The sequence below is a fragment of the Lepisosteus platostomus genome, chromosome 8 (assembly GCF_059453375.1).
Source record: "Lepisosteus platostomus isolate fLepPlt1 chromosome 8, fLepPlt1.hap1, whole genome shotgun sequence".
NCBI classification, from domain to species: Eukaryota; Metazoa; Chordata; class Actinopteri; order Semionotiformes; family Lepisosteidae; genus Lepisosteus; species Lepisosteus platostomus.
In genome coordinates this window covers 22,633,239-22,651,437 of record NC_142618.1, presented here as the reverse complement: position 1 = coordinate 22,651,437, position 18,199 = coordinate 22,633,239, and the positions used below count along the sequence as shown (strand labels likewise).

The 18,199-nt window shown below is 32.9% G+C and overlaps 1 long non-coding RNA gene across 1 annotated transcript; it reads right to left on the bottom strand.

Annotated features, from left to right (window-relative positions):
- Positions 1–2,129: 2,129 nt before the first annotated feature.
- Positions 2,130–5,152, bottom strand: LOC148657089 (uncharacterized). The gene is made up of 2 exons (XR_015941089.1): positions 5,005–5,152; positions 2,130–3,032 (listed from the first exon to the last, which is right to left on the bottom strand). It is a non-coding gene; the product is annotated as an uncharacterized LOC148657089 (long non-coding RNA).
- Between the last annotated feature and the right edge of the window lie 13,047 nt (positions 5,153–18,199).

Genomic DNA, 18,199 nt, shown 5'->3' with positions numbered 1-18,199 from the left:
AAAAAAATTACTAAAGCTTTTGCATTCCCATAATTCCCTCAACAAGAATATTAAAGATTAACACCCTGTTGAGCTTTTTAAGAAAAAGACATACAGTAGTCATACAATGTTTAAATCACAAGTTACAGTATCATTTTGTTTGTTATTAAATATTCACTGTCCAAGTGTTTATGTGCTAAAAATAACTATTAAAATAATATTACAAAATAATAAGAAATTACTTTTCAGTTTCATTATCTCAAATTCTGAATATTTTTGAATTCAACAAGAGCATGGAAAAATAAATCAAATCATAAAACTACAAACTTGAAAATTCACAATAAATCTTTTGACTGTTTAAAGTGCTAAATGCACAATTGGCTCTATGATTGCCTTTATCATGATTTCTGTACAATGCTGACAGCAAAGCTTTCACCATAGATGACCATTTTATAGATATCTTGTTTGGTGCCAAGGTGAATTGTTTCATTTTGTAGCAGTCTTACTTCACAAAGACATATGTTTTGGCTGGAACCATAAATTTCAAGCTAAAAGCACTTATCATGGCAAAGGGTTTGCTTGCATCACAAATCTCAAAGATCATTGATAAGAGGAGCAGAGCCTGAAGCTTATTAACATTCCTTTAGTTTTGGAAGTAGGAGGGGAAAGGGAGGGATCTGCATTGAGAAAAAATATAGAATGGCAAGCTATTCTAGTTAATCCATAATACTCTCAGCTGTCATTTATTTTTGCTATTGTAAGAAATAATTACATGAAAATATTACAACCATTTACACCTTAGCTGATTTATTCAGGTAAACCGATGATGTATGTAAACAGCATCACTCTTTGTTCTTCATCACTTGTGGTTATTAATAATATACAGTACATGTACTGTAATATTTTAGAAAAATAGTCTATATTTAAAGAAGATCTTAACCTACTCCACTAGTTATTAATTAGGCAGCCCTAACTAATTTGTAGAAACTAGTTAGAGTGTAGTTTTACCCTTCAGATAATTTTTGTCGCAAACAGTAATTATTTTCTGGTTGAGATTAATCATAGGTTTCAGACATTTGGTGTTTGTTCTTGGCTAAGGGCTCAGTGGTGTAAAGGTACCGTATGATCTGTGGGGTTATGATTTCAAGGCACTGAATCCGGACCTCTTAAAGGAGGGGATGTGATGTACAGAGAAGTTATGAAGTGCATTTATAAAATGTTTGTCTCATGTTGCCATTTATCTCCTGCGAAATGAAATAATAACAACTAATGGTGTTTTTGACAACTTCCATGTTCAAAGGTAAGAAAGTTTCAGAACATCACACATTTTCATGACCCTGCATTGCTGCCACAACTCAGTGAAAGTAAGAATTAGTTCAATATGGATTTTCTATCAGAAACATTGCAGTGGAAATTAGACTCCAGTACTTAATAAGAAGCAAGGTGATCACTGTGTTAACAATGTGTAACAATTCAACAGGAAAATTGAGATTTGGAAGCTTCTGAGCAATTGCTTCCACATCATCTACAGCTGCTATCCTACAATAGCTCATCACAGGAGAACCATTTTCCCTTAACAATCATCAGGTATTGAGTAATGGTGACCTCAAGACTCTTTACCCCTAGAGGGGCAATAGTAGATCGTGTGCATATGCAAGATACCATGATAGCTTCTCTGTGGTCTCTGTGTAAATTAGTCTTTTTTGTAGTAGAAGCCCACTGATATACCTATGGGATGTTAAGAACATCACTTTAAAATATGGTTGCTGAGCTGGCAGGTTAAATATAATGTGATAAATGTCTCTGCTAGTTTTTGTCATTTTGTGGAATGAACCATCATTTCATACTTGTGTCTGAGCTAATGATGGACATATATATAATTTATGTAGGTTTGTGAGACTTAAATCACCATAATGTGACTACATTTGATTTTTGAAAGTAATTTTACAAATCAAAGGTGTGATAATTTCAAAATAAAGGGGCTATTGAATTGGCATATAAATCATGTTCTGGCGCCAACTTTCTAGGCAAGCAAATTATAAAGATTAATTTCACCTGCTGAAGCCAAAGATTACCAACTGTTATGCGATACGCATGTTCTTGCGTTCCGTAGCACAGCTTGATAATAGAGCAATAACCATGCCCAAAGTGAGACAAGATAAACATTTATTAGTAGTATGTTACACAATAGGTTGTTCAATACACACCAGTTACACTATAAACAATAGTTACACTATTCACAGATACTTACAATTTAGCGATTTTTAGAGCCCTGCCTTCTATAAACATGGAAAATACAAGAATTCTATCCTCATAACCTAAATGCAACAAAATACCCTAACAGGCAAAAGAGGGAGAAGCTGTGTCATATTAAACAAAAGGGACTAAATCCCCCTTTCTAAAAACACATTCTACATTAATAGGAACCAACATCCCTATTCTAAACAAAGTCTTTACAACAATAAGAGAAAAAGAATGTTTTTACTTAGAAATGTTTTCTTAGAAATCTCAGAATTTCTTACAATAAATAAGACAGCAAGCTCCATTCTATAATAAAACTTGCAGTTCAGTATCCTTTCAGCAGTGAGATTAACTGGACAGAATCTGGCACCCTCTCACAACATAAGCTTCTGACGAAGTTAAATATAATAGATGATGAGTCGGCTCTTCTTGTTTTCTCTTCTTTTTATGCTACAGTCTGTTTGTATGGAGACTATCTTAATGATCTCTGTAGGAGTGACCTGGTCACTGAATTTGACTGTTTTAATTAAACAGATTTAACAATGAAGTCTTAACTGGGATTTTCAATATGATCTCTAATATTAATGCAAAGAACAGCTCCTAAGTATTTATTTAAGTCAATTTAATTCTATTATTTTCGTTCACCAAGACAAATTGATAATGTCAAATCTCTTTCTTTCGAAGGAGCAAAAGTAATGGAACAGTTAGGTGACAGATGTCTTCTGTTGAGGTGTTTGTTGGGAAATTAGAAATTATCCTCCAAAGGACTGTTAACATCATGAACTGTTTTGTTTGCCTTCAGTGTTTGGAATCTATCCAAAAAAAAGGTCTTAATGTCAAAAGTCGTAATTAAAATCCAAAGACATACAAAAAAATTAACATTTTAAACTAAAAGAAAAAAAAACTCATTCAGAACCATAGCACAGGGACATAACACAATCAACAATTTGAAATATGCTGAAAAGCAGAAAAAAATTACCTTTGCGGCCAAATTAGTTTGAAGAGCACTGTAGATATAGTGTTCATACTATATACAAATTTTGTATAATTTTGTATACTGTAATTACTGTATACAAAAATGATGTCACAACAGCAAATTATAGAATATGCGGTATACCCATATTATTACGGTGCCATACCGTATATTATTAATACCATATTATTAATGCCGTATATTAATATGGTACACCCTAATTATAAAGATCACTGTATTGGCCCTCTACAATTTCTTGTATTATGGCTCTGTGGCTAAGGATCTGCGCCTATGGCTGAAAGGTTGCCTGTTCATATCCCACGGCTGGCAGAGGAATCCAACTCTGTTGGGCCCCTGAGCAAGGCCCTTAACACCAACTGCTCCAGGGTGCCGTATAAATGCCTGACCCTGCACTCTGACCCCAAGCTTCTCTCTCTGTCTGTCTGTCTGTGTGTCTCATGGAGAGCAAGTTGGGGTATGTGAAAAAAGACAAGTTCTTAATTCTTGAATCTAGAATCTAGACCTGTGAATCTAGACTTGAGTTTTAGTAAAAGTATATTATATAAAATAGAGATAATACTCAAATATTAAATATTAAACATCTGTACTTCTATTAATCACAGTTTATCCTGTAGAGTGTAATAGCTGAGAGGTACTGTATTTAATAGTAATTTTGTATTGCTTTGGCAAGATATTAGAGAGACTTTTTTCAGAATCAAAAAAGTTGTTAGTGACAAAATTTCATGAAAAGAAGAGACTTTTGAGTTAAAGGAATTTTAAGGAAAAATGCAGATACAATTCTGATAGAGTGGACTCAATTCTGGACTGGTCTGTGGGCCATCATGAATGAGATAAATGACTGCACAGGACTGTATGCCCACAGAAGCATCCACTCTACACAGGAAATTACATGCACTAGAATGGGTAGCCAACCAATATCCAATGGCTACATGCATAAATTGAAAGAGATATATGCAGTGATCCTAAGTCCATCAAAAGTGATATACTGTATAGAATAATAGCGATGCATTCTGTTAATGTTTGACTCTAATGAAGAATATCATTGATAGATTTAATGGCCTCCTAAAAAGTATTTTTGTCAATTACATAGAACAACTATTGAATGAATTGAGTCACTAAAGTAGAATAAGATTCTGATATTAAGGGTTTGTGCATTATTTATTTATAATGAACTAACAAGGATTCATAGTTTATTTAAAATGTACTAAGTATTAATTAAGGCTTAAGTGTTCATATGCCTCTTGTTAACTTTAGAATTGCTTTTGAAATCTAACCAAATATTTTGGAATCTTTTCTTTATAGCCAGGATTCATTGCAAATATCAATACTGTCCTGTATCAACAGAAATATCATAGTAAAAGGATACATATAACAAAAAATAACCTGCTGTAGTTAGTTTAGCAAAGGGAACGGAAGTTAACTTCATTTTAAATTATAATGTAAGCCTTATTTTTATTTTGTGGTTTACAGTATATTATTAACACATTTCTTTGTTTTTAAAGCAATGAGTAATACTACTAAGGCTAGTGATGTTGAGCAAAGTTCTATGGAAACAGACACACAGTACTGTAGGAACATGCAGCATGCATGAAAAAGGCACTACTACATTATATATAAAGATTTTATACACATATATAACAGCTTATATATTATGATAACATTATTATATCTAGTAGTGATTGTTGTCAGTAAATCTACTAAAATAACCCAGTAATCCACTCTGAACATATCCCAAACATTGTAAAGTTACAAAAGAGAAGCCAGACATATTTAGAATGACAGACACTGACCTTTAAAAATTGCACCAAAAAAAGGACAGCTGTGTCTGTTTTGTCTCAGGTTAAGCAGTTATAAATCATTCACAAAATAAAGAGAAGCTTGTATAGTTAAGTTAGCCGAGGCAGACTATGTTCATATTCACATATTATTTCTCATATTCCTTCACATTTCAACAGGACACAAGAGCTGCTTTTATTTACCATGCCATGTGGATCACTTTAACATCTTATTTTGATTACCATGAGTCAAACCTAACATGTGATGTCTGCCACAACTATTCAAGCAATTCCAAAAATTTTACACAAAGTGATTGTTTTCCTATGTGTTATTAGAGCACGTTCTGTGCTTGAGTGCATGATCTAGGAGAAGGGAGGGGAGGTAACCTACATCTGTTCAACATAAGAGCTTGTTGACAACCGTTTTGTTTTTGGTGGTTATACTCCTTCTGTTTATACCGGTTAAACTAAAAAACTGTACCTCTGTGTTATGAATAATTTCTAGAGGATCTCTGAATGTTTTGATTATACATTAGAGTGAGAATTAATAATATATATATATAGTTTTACCCTAAGAAGCATTTGATGTTGTTTGAAAATGTTTACCCCCTGCACCTAAACAAGGGTTAGACCTGTGAAAGTAAACCAAAAACAGAAGAATTGACATATATAGTATATTTGTGTTTGAAATGTACATTTTATTCTTATTTTAGATAGATAAGACTTTATTGATCCCGAAGGGAAATTGAGGTGTTACAGCAGCCCAGCCCAAGACAAGCAAAAACAGACATCAGAATAGGCGAAAAATTAAATTACGTACAGTACTACAAAAATAAATATAAAATAAGTACATAGTTAGGTGTGTGCAAAATATGCTCATAGTCACTGTAGAACAATAAAATATGTGCAAAACGTGCATAGGTATATAAAGATTGAGTGTCCAAAAAGTACAATAGTGCAACATGCTGTCCATAGACGAGCAGATGAAGGGCTAACATTCTTTTTTATTGGTCATTGAAGCTTCAAATATTTGTCTATGTTGCTAAAATAAATCTGTAGATATGAACTAATGTATTATATGAAAGAGACTTGATTGTAAAAAATGTTTGGTAAAGTTTGTAAAGCTTGAGGAAATGTGTTAAAAAATAAAATCATTTTATTAAGAATAATGACATCCAAGAATCAGATGTTTGTTTTGTCAATGTATATTGAGTATTTAAGTAAAATAAGTTTCGACCCACTTGGTTAAGGGACAGCCTCCTGCCCTTAGGATGAGGAGGCTCAATCCCTTATTTAAACAGAGGAGTTAAACAAAAGCAAGCTACAAAGGCAGGATGAACACAACAAAAATGAGAGAAGAGGTGTGTGCAAGAGATATACTGTATACTATACATTTAGTACAGTACAGTATAGCACTACTGTGTATGGTATACAGTAAAAATCGTTAATGATTGTAATTTAAAACAGCTGAGTGAAAATTGTTGTTATTATCCCGCCTGAACTTCACTTAAGAACTTCCATATCATAATTAGATTTTAGTCTTCTTTTAAATTAAAATAAGTTATTTAAACGCTGTTGTTTTCTAACTGTAACTGTAAAGGAAATTATTTTAAATTGTTTTGCAGTTATTGTTTTTACCATCCTGACCATAATATTTGTAGTACATTTTTAGTGAACTTTATTGAATATAAATCTAAAATATTTAATTATCTTCCACTTTCCAGAAAAAATGCAGAAACAAGGAAAACAATAGCAAAATGTTACTATAATATTACATGTTACTACAGCAGCACTGCTGTGTCACATTTATTGTTCATTCAGTCATTGTTCCACACAATTCATTTGACGGAAAGAGACTGCAACAGTGAAATTTTGTGAAAGTCTGTCTTTGCTCTCATTGTTCCTTTGGTTAAGCATTTCTGACAGCTACATTGTGACATTTGGTAGCACACCCCCAGATGCAGTTGTTTCTGTTCTATTAACTTTTAGTACATACTATAGCACCTGAACTTGTCTAATCTCTGTTGATTGTTTATAAATATATAGAAGTACAGTATTGCACTTATATTCATATCATTAAATCAATTCACATTAGGGAGCTGTGTTCATGCTGCCTTTTGATTCCAAAAAGACACTCCTCATTTCCTGCAGGGAGACGAAAGAATGAGGATGATACAGAGCCACAGTGATCTTTAAAGAATGGTAAATCCTCTATTACTGTTTAAGTCAGACTCCATGGAGGCTATAAATGGCCCATGACAATTGTAGAGCTTCTAGCTGTTATTTCAGAAATGGGCTTTAACCCTGTGTTGTTGGAATTTTGATCTTGCATGCTTGTTAATAGTTTACATACATGTCCTGTACTTATATTAGTTTTTGTTGGGCTATCTATTTAGATTTGAGATAAATATTCTGTTAATTACTGGTCAATTAGGCTGGGATGTTTTTCAAGGTGGTTGATACTGTACATACAGTATGACATGCCATAAAGTATATTTTATCAGCCTGTTCTAATTAGCACTTTAACCTGTAATTCTATAGCTGTACTTCATTTACTGAAGTTCTCATATGAACTCAATCACAAACTGCTGTTGGCTCTTGCAGGTTACAAACAGAAAACAACTGTACCTGACAATGAACTTTTGTAACAGATTATTATCTGTATTAGTGTCACTCTACTTCCTACGTTTTACTGATGATATACAATATCTATATGTTTTAGATTCTGAAATAGTTGTTAAACTAGATATGTTCAGTTCATACTGTAGATTAAATGAAAACAAAGAATCATCAAAATGTTTATTAGCTTCAAAACAAAATGCGAAAGATGATCAAAATTCAAGATAAACATATAAACATCTGACATTTAATGTAGACAATTTCAGGGTGGTATGTGCAGGTAGCAGAAGTGCAAATATAGTGTGGAAAACACTGAACAACTAAAAAAAATATGTACGTTTTTATGCTGACACATATTTTCCTTACACTATACTAGGACCTGGAGCCTCTGTCTCTAGATAATGCAATGAAGCAACAAAAGATAAAACAGAATGTTAGGACATACAGTTAAAATCAAGTTAAATTAAGGTGTTTCATGATAAAATTATATAACTTGCTTGTAAGAACCCATTTGCAATCCTGTGTATAATTTTGGTCATATCGATGACAGACATTGCTGCTTTGGAATCAGTCTAAATAATTGCAACCAGGTACATTCACCGTGTTGAAGGAATATTCAAATGAGACAAACTAAATGTACTTTAAATGTTTAGTATTTAACAAAAAAGAAGCCTGATTCAAACATGCCGAACCCTTGAAGGCATTGACATAGTCAATTTTTGAAAGGGGGAAAGAGTTTTGGACCTGAGGGGGTTATTATGTGTTTGTTAGTTCTTGGTAGTTTTGGTTCCAAACTAAAAAAAAAAGTTGACAACAGTGAAATATGAACCAGATGACAAAAGTGGAAGATATGGAGAAGTGTATTTAAAACTTAGAACATGAGGCACATTTTTAAACCAAAAGGTTTTTGGTGTGTAGAGCAAGCTGAACAGACATTTTGGTGAAAACATTAGCTTCTTTCAAGAAATAGTTAACAGAAATGCTACTGTTAAAAATATTTTAACCTGTCAAAAGATAGCAAAACTTCCCATTGTTTGCTGATGTGTGGTGAGCGTTCTGGCGCACTATGGCTGCCGCCACATCATCCAAGTGGATGCTGCACATTGGTGGTGGAGTGTCCAGAAAAGCGCTCTATAAGTGTAAGCAATTATTATTATTATAATTGCTTTTATTCCCAAATTTTATATTTTCATACAGTTCTCATACAAAGATGTCAAAAGGCATCCAAATTAACTCCAGCTATTTTTTGCAATTGGGATTTGATTTATGTAGTACAATACAATAAATTTAAGATTTTTTGTATTTGTTGTATTGATAGATGGATGCATATGCTTGTAATAAATCAGCTTATGTATCATATTGGTATTTTAGTGCATACCATAGTTTATGATGATTTTTTTTAATTAGATGCCATTGCGCAGTATCATTGCTAATTTACCTTCGATCAACTGGATACTTTGAGACAACATGGGAATTTTATCCCACTTCTATAATGAAAAATTAGACAATAAGTACAATATATTATATTGGTTCAGGTGGGTACTGTAGCTGCGTCAGCATGCGTAGTCTGCAAAGGAAAAAGTAATAGGTTTATTCCATGCTGAAAAAAAGAAAAGAGAAAAAACACAATGTTTCGGCCTCACACCTGAAGAAGATTCCTCAAACAAATTAGGCTACTATTTATTTTGTTATTTCTTTGCAGTTACACATATCCTGAGTTCCCTTTTGCCTTCTTTACTCTTTGCATTATCTTAATTCACACAGAGACTGAATGGAAAAATTAATCAACACTTATCAGCTGCGGTGGCCATCTGAATGGTTAAAGCTTTGCTTGACAGAAACCATAAACCAAATGATTTAATTCCTTTTAGTCTACAGGCTACCTAGAGTGAACATATGACGTCCTACATGCCAGAATTGAATGTTTTGATCAGTGGCCAGTCCGAAACCCTACAGGACATGAAATCATTTTATCAAGTTGGACTGAAAATAGTACCAATAAATCTAAAAATGTTCTTAAACTTACAAGGGTTGACTATAAATAGCACCCTGGAGAATGATAAAGATAGACCCAAAACACACAAAACACAATGATGGTATCTGCAATGTTTGGCAAATTTTAGAATGTAAATACATTCCATTGTGGATTACATTAAAACTGAAAGTTCAGAAATTGAGCCCATTCTACAACCTAAAGTCTACATTGTTATGTATTCAATACCTTCTTCCTACAGGATTGGTATAACTCCTTGGCTCCACAAAAGCGAGGACAGATTCAGCACCATTTACTTCTTCAGACAAAATGTACAGTAACTAAATAAATAAATACAAAATAAATGCCCTTTTAATATAATTGGATACCAATCAAGTTATACTGCAAGTAAACATCATGCTTATGCTTAGCATTTATTTCCTTGTACCTCAATATTAATTTTAAATTTATTTTTGCTTGCAAACATGTAAAAAATCCACATTTTAAAAATCCTTTTGTCAATCCTTGAAAGTTTTAAGACAGCTGAGTGATTGTATTACATGTAAAAGGAATGGCAGTTGAATACTGACTTGTCAGAATACAAGGGAATATGTTTAGTGTTTTACTTGTATTATCAGAGCAAAGTTTGAAGGAGTTACATTCTTAACATAGCTCTTCTCCGTGACAGATTGAAGAATTGAGTGAATGTCTACACATTCCATTGTAAACCTTGGTTATGTCAAATAATTTACTTAGGGCTGAAAAAGACATGAGAGAACCAAAAGGGAGTGCTGACTGAGGAAGAAACTGTACTAGGCTGGAATTCATCGACTTGTTCTCATGTTCTTATCACTAATTTCTAAACATTGTCGGTCCATTACATACAGTAGTTATACAAGTGTTATACTTATATTACATACAGTAGTAATGTCAATTTTATTTCATCACCCTTATTTATTAAACATTGTTACTGTTCCCATATTATTAGAATACATCTATAACATGTTTTTGTGAACTCAAACTTAAAGGTAAACTACAATTTGAAACAAAGTAACTACAACTAACAGTATATTATGATATATAGGATTATTTATAGATCTTTGGGTAACAAAATGCGGCAAAAAATAAATAAATAAAATATCTATTTGATTATGTTATCTTTTTACTCTTCCTGGAATAATAGGATTGCAAAATATAGACGATTGTAGACTTGTTAGGGATAATTACTTTGAGTTAAATCAGAAAAAGGTGCAGATTTGTAATGACAGTAACTGAAAGAAAATACCGTACTGTCAACTCCAGTCTGGCTCAGCTTTCTGGTTACCTGGAAAAGTTTACAATATTGGTTCTTGTAAATTATTGATGTTAAATTAAGTTAATTAAGATATAACTAGTTAGTTACTCTATGTTACCTTTTATTTCATAATATCTATGAAATGCTGGGGAAGCAAATTATTTTTAATTGTGTGTTGGATTTAAAATATTCTTCTAATAACATGATAATGAGAAATCTTCCAAACTGTCTAAAATATACAGTATACACTAAAAAAACACTAAAAAAAAGTATTCACAAATCTGTCAACAACATTTAATTTTTACACCCTGTCACCACCTACAATTTCCTAAAAAAAGATGTCAAAAGATGTTACATTATTTGATGAGGATACTATTGTGGAACATTAAGCACTAATAAAAAATAACTAATAACGGAATACAACATATACATTTTGTTTTTGACAATGGCATTTTTTTTTTAATTAATGAAAGTATAAATATTTTTGTGCATGTCTTGGACCAAGAAGTGTAAAATTTAAGGCACTGCAAGGTTTGAGTTCGACTTTGGTCTCCTGATTAATATTCAAAGGTTTTCCAATGATGGTTACTACTGCATTACATATGACCAATCCACAAATTAAGTTTACAGACTACACCTGACGTGAAAATGTGGTACTAGAGCTACTGTAGATAAATACACACTGTAACTAGTAAGGGAGGAGTGATATTACTGTATTGTTTTAAAACAGAGCCTTGGTTATTTTGCTATACTGTATAATATCATTCATGCTAAGAAAACTGACTGAAATATAAATCTGACATCTCATGTAAGAAAAAGCCATCATACCTTACCACAAATCCCTGTGAATATCCACCACACCACCATCATTACTGTCTTGACATGAGTTCAATAAGTAGCAGTAAATTTTCACCTGTCAACTGTGATTTTACCCTAAAGGCTGGCTTGGAGCTAGTGTCTCTTAAATTGGGATTGATGATAACAATAATAGAACCACTTTAAGACTACATTAAAAGACAAATCCTGCTAATGTCCCAGGAGTGGCATACAACTTTATTTGTATCAGCTGAGATTTAGTTTTCCTTATTAAAAACAGAAATCATATGGCATTTACTACAGACTCCATTTTTTAAGGAATGTACATTATGCAGCCAGTCCTATTGCACGATACACAGTATCTAAATTAAAAAAAAATACTGTACATAACAGGATAATTCCCTTTAGGGTAACATATATGTTTGAATATACAGTCCTGTCTGCAACTGGGAAAAGCAAACCCTCAATTGCTGTTGTTGTCAAAACCGAAAATTCTACTACCCTGAGTCACAGCACAAGTATTTAGTCTGTGAATTAGAAATACCACCCACCCCTATATAACCTTTTTTTCAACTATACAGCAAGAGTTGGGATTGAATGACAGCCATGGCATTGTGGTTTCCAAAATCGCATGTATAAAATGTCAGATCTTTACAATGTGGAAGATCAGTTTTCAGCTGAATTAATTCTATACATTAAGGGCTGTCTGGAATGTTTGTCTTCCCGAGTTTCATCAGTCTCCTGACCATGCACTGTCACGTTTTTTTTTTGCGTGTAGAACATAGTTCTGCTTTGGAGTGAGTTTTATTTCACAGACTGTAAAATGTGGATTTTTTTTACTACAGTGTAATACCTAATTTGTCATATTTTAATACAAACCAGAATTAAATGTCCCACTTGCTATTTTGGTTTGCTTAGAGGAGAGGTGGTCAATCTTGGTCCTATTGATCCAAACTCTGGCAGACTTTATGGCTTAGCTTTAAATCGTCAATTTATTAACACTTTAACACTTGGAAATAATACCACTGGAGCAGGTTATTTATTCAATTAAATAGTCTAGTAATAATTTGAAATGAAACTCCCCACAGTTTGTAGCTCTCAAAGACCACAGGTGATCATTCTGAATGTATTCATCTAGTAAGAGATCAAAACTCACATGTGTTGCAAGTCTTCAGAAACTGATGTTTTAAGGGTGATCAATAAGGCCTGCTGCACTGCAGGTGGCTTTCCAGGACCAGGGTTGGTCACCTGTAGATAAGTAAGATAAGTACATAGAATCACATTTAAGAGTAAAATATTAATCTATTTAAGATACTCTAGTTCCTGTTCATATTACTGTATATGATATCTGGCTGTCTTAGACTCTCTTATTTCATTCAAAGTGACATCCAAAAACAGGGTAATCAAGTAATCCAAAAACAGAGTAAGCAAGTATTTTCATGTGAAATCACTAAATCACTACAGCAATTTAGAGCAGTATTGGGGATTGTTACAAATTCTTTTCAAAGGAGTATTCCAGACCAGGACTAATAGTGAATAAAATCTGAATTGTATAAGAATAATAAAAGTGAATTTGTGAATTTTTTTAAAAGTATATTTTTAAAGTCTTTACACAAAGGGTTGTGAGTGTGTGGAACAGGCTAGCAAATCATATTGTTAAAGCAGAGTCTTTGGAATTCTGCAGGAAACAAATAAACAAATTAGATGCTCAGATCAATGAACTGCTATGTTGGGCCAAATGACCTTTTTTATTGTTTGGAATCTTTCTCAAGTTCTCCTGTTGCACTGCCAGTTTAACGTGCTAAATTGCTTCTGAAATCTATCAACAGTGGTTAAAAGAGGGATTTGATCAAAATGCTGCATTAAATTAAAACTACTCAAAACTGATAACCATCATAGGATTGTTAAAGAAACCCCCTACAGACCACAAAGTCACATCTGGGGATAAGGATGAAAATGTGGCATGAATTGTCATGGGAGTTTCCTTTGATCATCCTTCATTGGGTGGACATCAAACTTTGTCATTGAATCTGTGATGAAAGTGTTAAAGCAAAGGTCTCACAGTTGAAGATTACGACCTCTGTAACTAGATGTCTACATGGAAAAAAAAAATGTTTTTGAAGGGTAACACTCACAAAGTACTACACATCTCAGAACATTAATATAAGATTCAAATAATACATTTGTTTCAAATGTTTTCTAAATTTCACTATTTTGATGAAGAAAATTGGTAAAATTTTATAAACATAAACTGTCATTGTAATTACTACACAGCTGCTAGTTGCAAAATGATTGATTTATTGGGCAAATTTGTAGTACCTGTATACAGTAAGATTTAAAACATAACTCATAAAAAATGAAAGTTACAATTTTGTAAAACATATAATTGTCGTTATATACAGATAGAATTACCATCTTTATCATCTTTGGTGTAATTTACGTGCACAACTGCATTGACAGATTTAAGATAAATGTCAATATCATGTTTCACTCAGTCATGTCTTCTTTGGTAGTTTAACATTTTCTCTGTACACAACGCTGCATACAAAAACATTATCATAGCAGGAATCTCTCAATTACAAGAAAATCAAAACACTATTTTATACTGTGTAGTGGTACAAGCAACAGAACAAGCAACTTGACATTTACAACTAAAAAGACACTATTAATAATCTAATAATTACTAAGGCACACGGCTGTACAATTTTCTGTGGCTAGTTTTAATGATTGCTTTCAGTCCAACTTAGCTGCATTTCCAAACAGCATAGATTTACAGAATGAAAGACAATGAGAAAGCATTAATATTTTTACTTAAGATTACATAGTGGAAGCATACACTGCACAGCAGAGTGATAAAATGGAAAATAAATGAAGCAAGAATAATAGAGACAATATGGACTGTCTTTAAATGAGCAATAAACAAGAGCTATATTGGCAGGTAATGTAATTTATGACAACAGAGACATCACTTGTGAAATTCAGGAGCTAGCAGTATATTTCACAACAACATCCAAGAACTGAATGCTTTGTAAAAATGTGTAATATTTGCTGCAATAGGCCTGGCTTAACCTGCTTGGTTAATGGGCAACCTCCTGGCTGTACGACAAGGAATTTCAAACTCCATTCAGAGAGGAGTGAACCAAGGGGTAGCTCCAAGGTGGAGATGGGGTGGAGAAGGAATGCTTGAGAGGTCCAAAGGGAGGTGTTTGTGTTTTATATATTTAGATGATTTCTATAATGATGGTGATTAGGTACAGCTGTGTGTGACTTGTCCTTGTTATCTCTCCCGAACCTCAGTTAATAACTTCCATGTACAGTATACTTAATGCAGCTAATCATTAGACACAGGCTGTTTTACACATTCTGCAATACTATCTTCAATGTTGCAAGAAAACCCCACTGATTGAATAATACATAATTACATATCAACCTCAGTGTCAGTGATGTTTTACTGTTACACGATGGTACATTTATTTTTGTTATTCTAATTTAAAAATTACACTATTAATCAAAAAACCCATTTTACTACTGGCCAAAACTCTTAATACTGTACATGCATGCTAAGCTGTGCTAAGATAACACTTTTTGATTTTCTTCAGATTTACTATGCCAGTTATTCATTTATTGACAATGTCTATTTCAACGATACTGTGCTTAAAACATGTATGTTAAGAGATAAATGTAAAGACTTATAGAAAGACTCAGGTGTACCTTAGTAGTTTTTTTAGTATAAAGACTAACATGTTCTGGTATAAAACAAGGATTTACTTGTTCAGCAATTAATCATCTTTTTTATTTGAAAGCTTGCCATATTTTAAAATTAGATTTACAGTTTCATTTTTACTGATTGAATTCACACATAAACTGTTTTTTGTCAGTTGTGAGCTCAAAGAAACCTCATAATTATTTTTTTAAATAAATACATATTATATATAAATAAATTATATTTGTTGTGTTTTTGTTGTTGTAAGTCTATGTACAGTATGTGATTTTCTTTTTATACTTTGAATAAATAGTCAAATAATGAAAATATAAATCCATTGATTATCATAAAGCTCCTTAGTCCTGCTAAAGTTTGCAGCTACCTGGAGCCTATTCCTGAAGCACAGGCCTCAGGATGGGACTGTGAGCTGGATAGGATCCCAGCCCAGGTTCATACAGGCACAATGTACTGTACTGTAGATATCAATTAACCTAACCAAAGTGCCTATGAAAGATAGAAGGAGCACCCAGAAGCTACACTCCTGTACAGTCAAATATCTTGTAAATGTCTTATCTAGAAGAACTTGGAAGAGAAGAGGTTAAAAGAAAATCCTAAGGAACAATTAAGATACAAATAGTGTAATTCAGGATTTGTATGAAGAAAAAAGCAGCCATGCATGTGTGTGGGAAGTGGTTTTGGCTGAAGCAGAAATTAATGAGCTCAACATGTGTTATAGTGGAGAATCATCAAAAACAAAACTGCAGACAAAAGCATTACCAAACACAAAAGCACTCCAGATGGAAACTGAAGCACTGTTTTTAAGACAATGTATTTTATTTAGACATTTTAAATATGTTCATTTTAAAGTGGAATGCAAAGTCTACACTAGTTTAAAAACTTTTTGTTTTCTAAAAGCATATTGTACTGGGTTTTGTGCAAGTGAGTGAGATTTAATTATTTTTTGTTGCTGAAGTTTATGAAGAATACTTAAGCAATGAAGATGAAAGCTCATATTTTTTTAAACAATTGACCACAATAAAACTGACCAATGTTAGTCATCAGGAAACTGTTACCATTCAAATTTTTAGTGTCTTTAAATCATTTTATTGAACTGTACGTATACTTTGTGATTATTCTAGGTAATTCTTGTTGTTAATAAAACACTATCAATCCTCTCATAATCATCAATTAATTGACTGCAGTCTAATCTGTAATGTTATTACCAATTTCCTGGCAATTAAAAATTGTCCTAAAACTGATTGCAGATCCTGAAAAGCAAAGTTTTATTTATTGACCGCTGAGTAATGACATACTGTAACAGGTTTAGAAAGTGCCCATATGTTTTGGATTCCACTAAATTTTGCAAGTATTAATTTAATTGATTTTATTTATTGTTCCCTTCTTAGGTTAACGTCATTATATTAGTTAAATTGCCAACAACAGTTAGATAACCCAGAGTTTAATGTTTGGAGAAAATGACAGACAAAAGCAATCCATAGTTGACTGTATATTTGTTAGCTTGTCCATCTGTAGCTATTTCTTTCATGTGCGTTGTTTTGTCTGACTGTGCAGCTGGCCATGGCCAAGTTTTTCGGCCCTGGAAGAAATTAGTATGGTGACTTGCCCTATTGAACCATGACTCTTTGAAGCAAGGAAACGGTTTTATAATTTTGTGTGAAACCATATTATATTTTCCTTTGAGTGTTTGGGGGTGTGGTTGCTTTCTCCACTTTAGGAAACTTGAGTCATTAAAAACTTTCAGCTAAGATCCTCTAAACTTGTCTTTGGATTACAGTACTAACCATGTGAACATAACAGCACTACAATTCAGCAAATGTTTCCAAAGTTCACAAAAGTTTAACAGCAATGTAGATGTGCATACAACTAGCAAAGAAAGATATACAGTTCATAGAAACATTACAAGTTGAAACCTCCTTTTTCATGCATCTTTTTCTCCATTAATTGTTGTGTCTTGAGACAGTGCAACAGTGTCATTAAAAATAAGTTTGGGAAGAGGTCAAACACACACACTTTCAGTCTCTCGTGTATAAAAATACCTGCTCACAACTCTGCAAGCATCTTTTCTAGTACCCCTCTCTCCACCCCAACTTCAACTTTGTAGCAACCTCCCTGGTTCATTCCTCATAAGTAAGAAATGTTGTGACAACTCTGACCTTGGGGCCAGGGCTGTTATTTCCTCAGTCAGGACAATTACTCCAATCACTAAGAATTAAATATGTTGCCCCTTTATATTCATTGGCTCATTTCTTAGTATATTAGAATTTGATCAAAAGGCTGAAATACATTTCGATGTGGTCTAGAAAGTCTTTAGTGTTACTGTACAGCTTTAATAATTATTGTTTCTTGTTCCTTTCAAGTAAATGGATTGGTTTCAATTGAGTTTAAAGCATTTCCCTTTTTGTAATCAAATGTACTGCATCAAAGTAATGCATGCTTTTTAAAGCACAGCACTGTTGTAAAAAAAATGAGCAGCTTTAACACGGTGTTGATATTTATACACAACACAAAGCATATAACACAACAATAACAAAGACAACATAACCCTGATAGACTGTTTTTGTCATAATTGGAGTTCTTATTAAGACATTTAAATGCTTGCTATACCTAATTATTCATCCATATGTCTTCTTCTTCTTATTGTGTTAATGTCTTGTGTCATTTTCACAAATAGAATTGTCATGGTCTCTTTTGACACCCTTGACTCACTTTGAGCTAAACACACTTTGTTTGGCTCAATGGTATTGTAAATTACATTTAAATGGTCATGTATACTGTAATCTTGGAT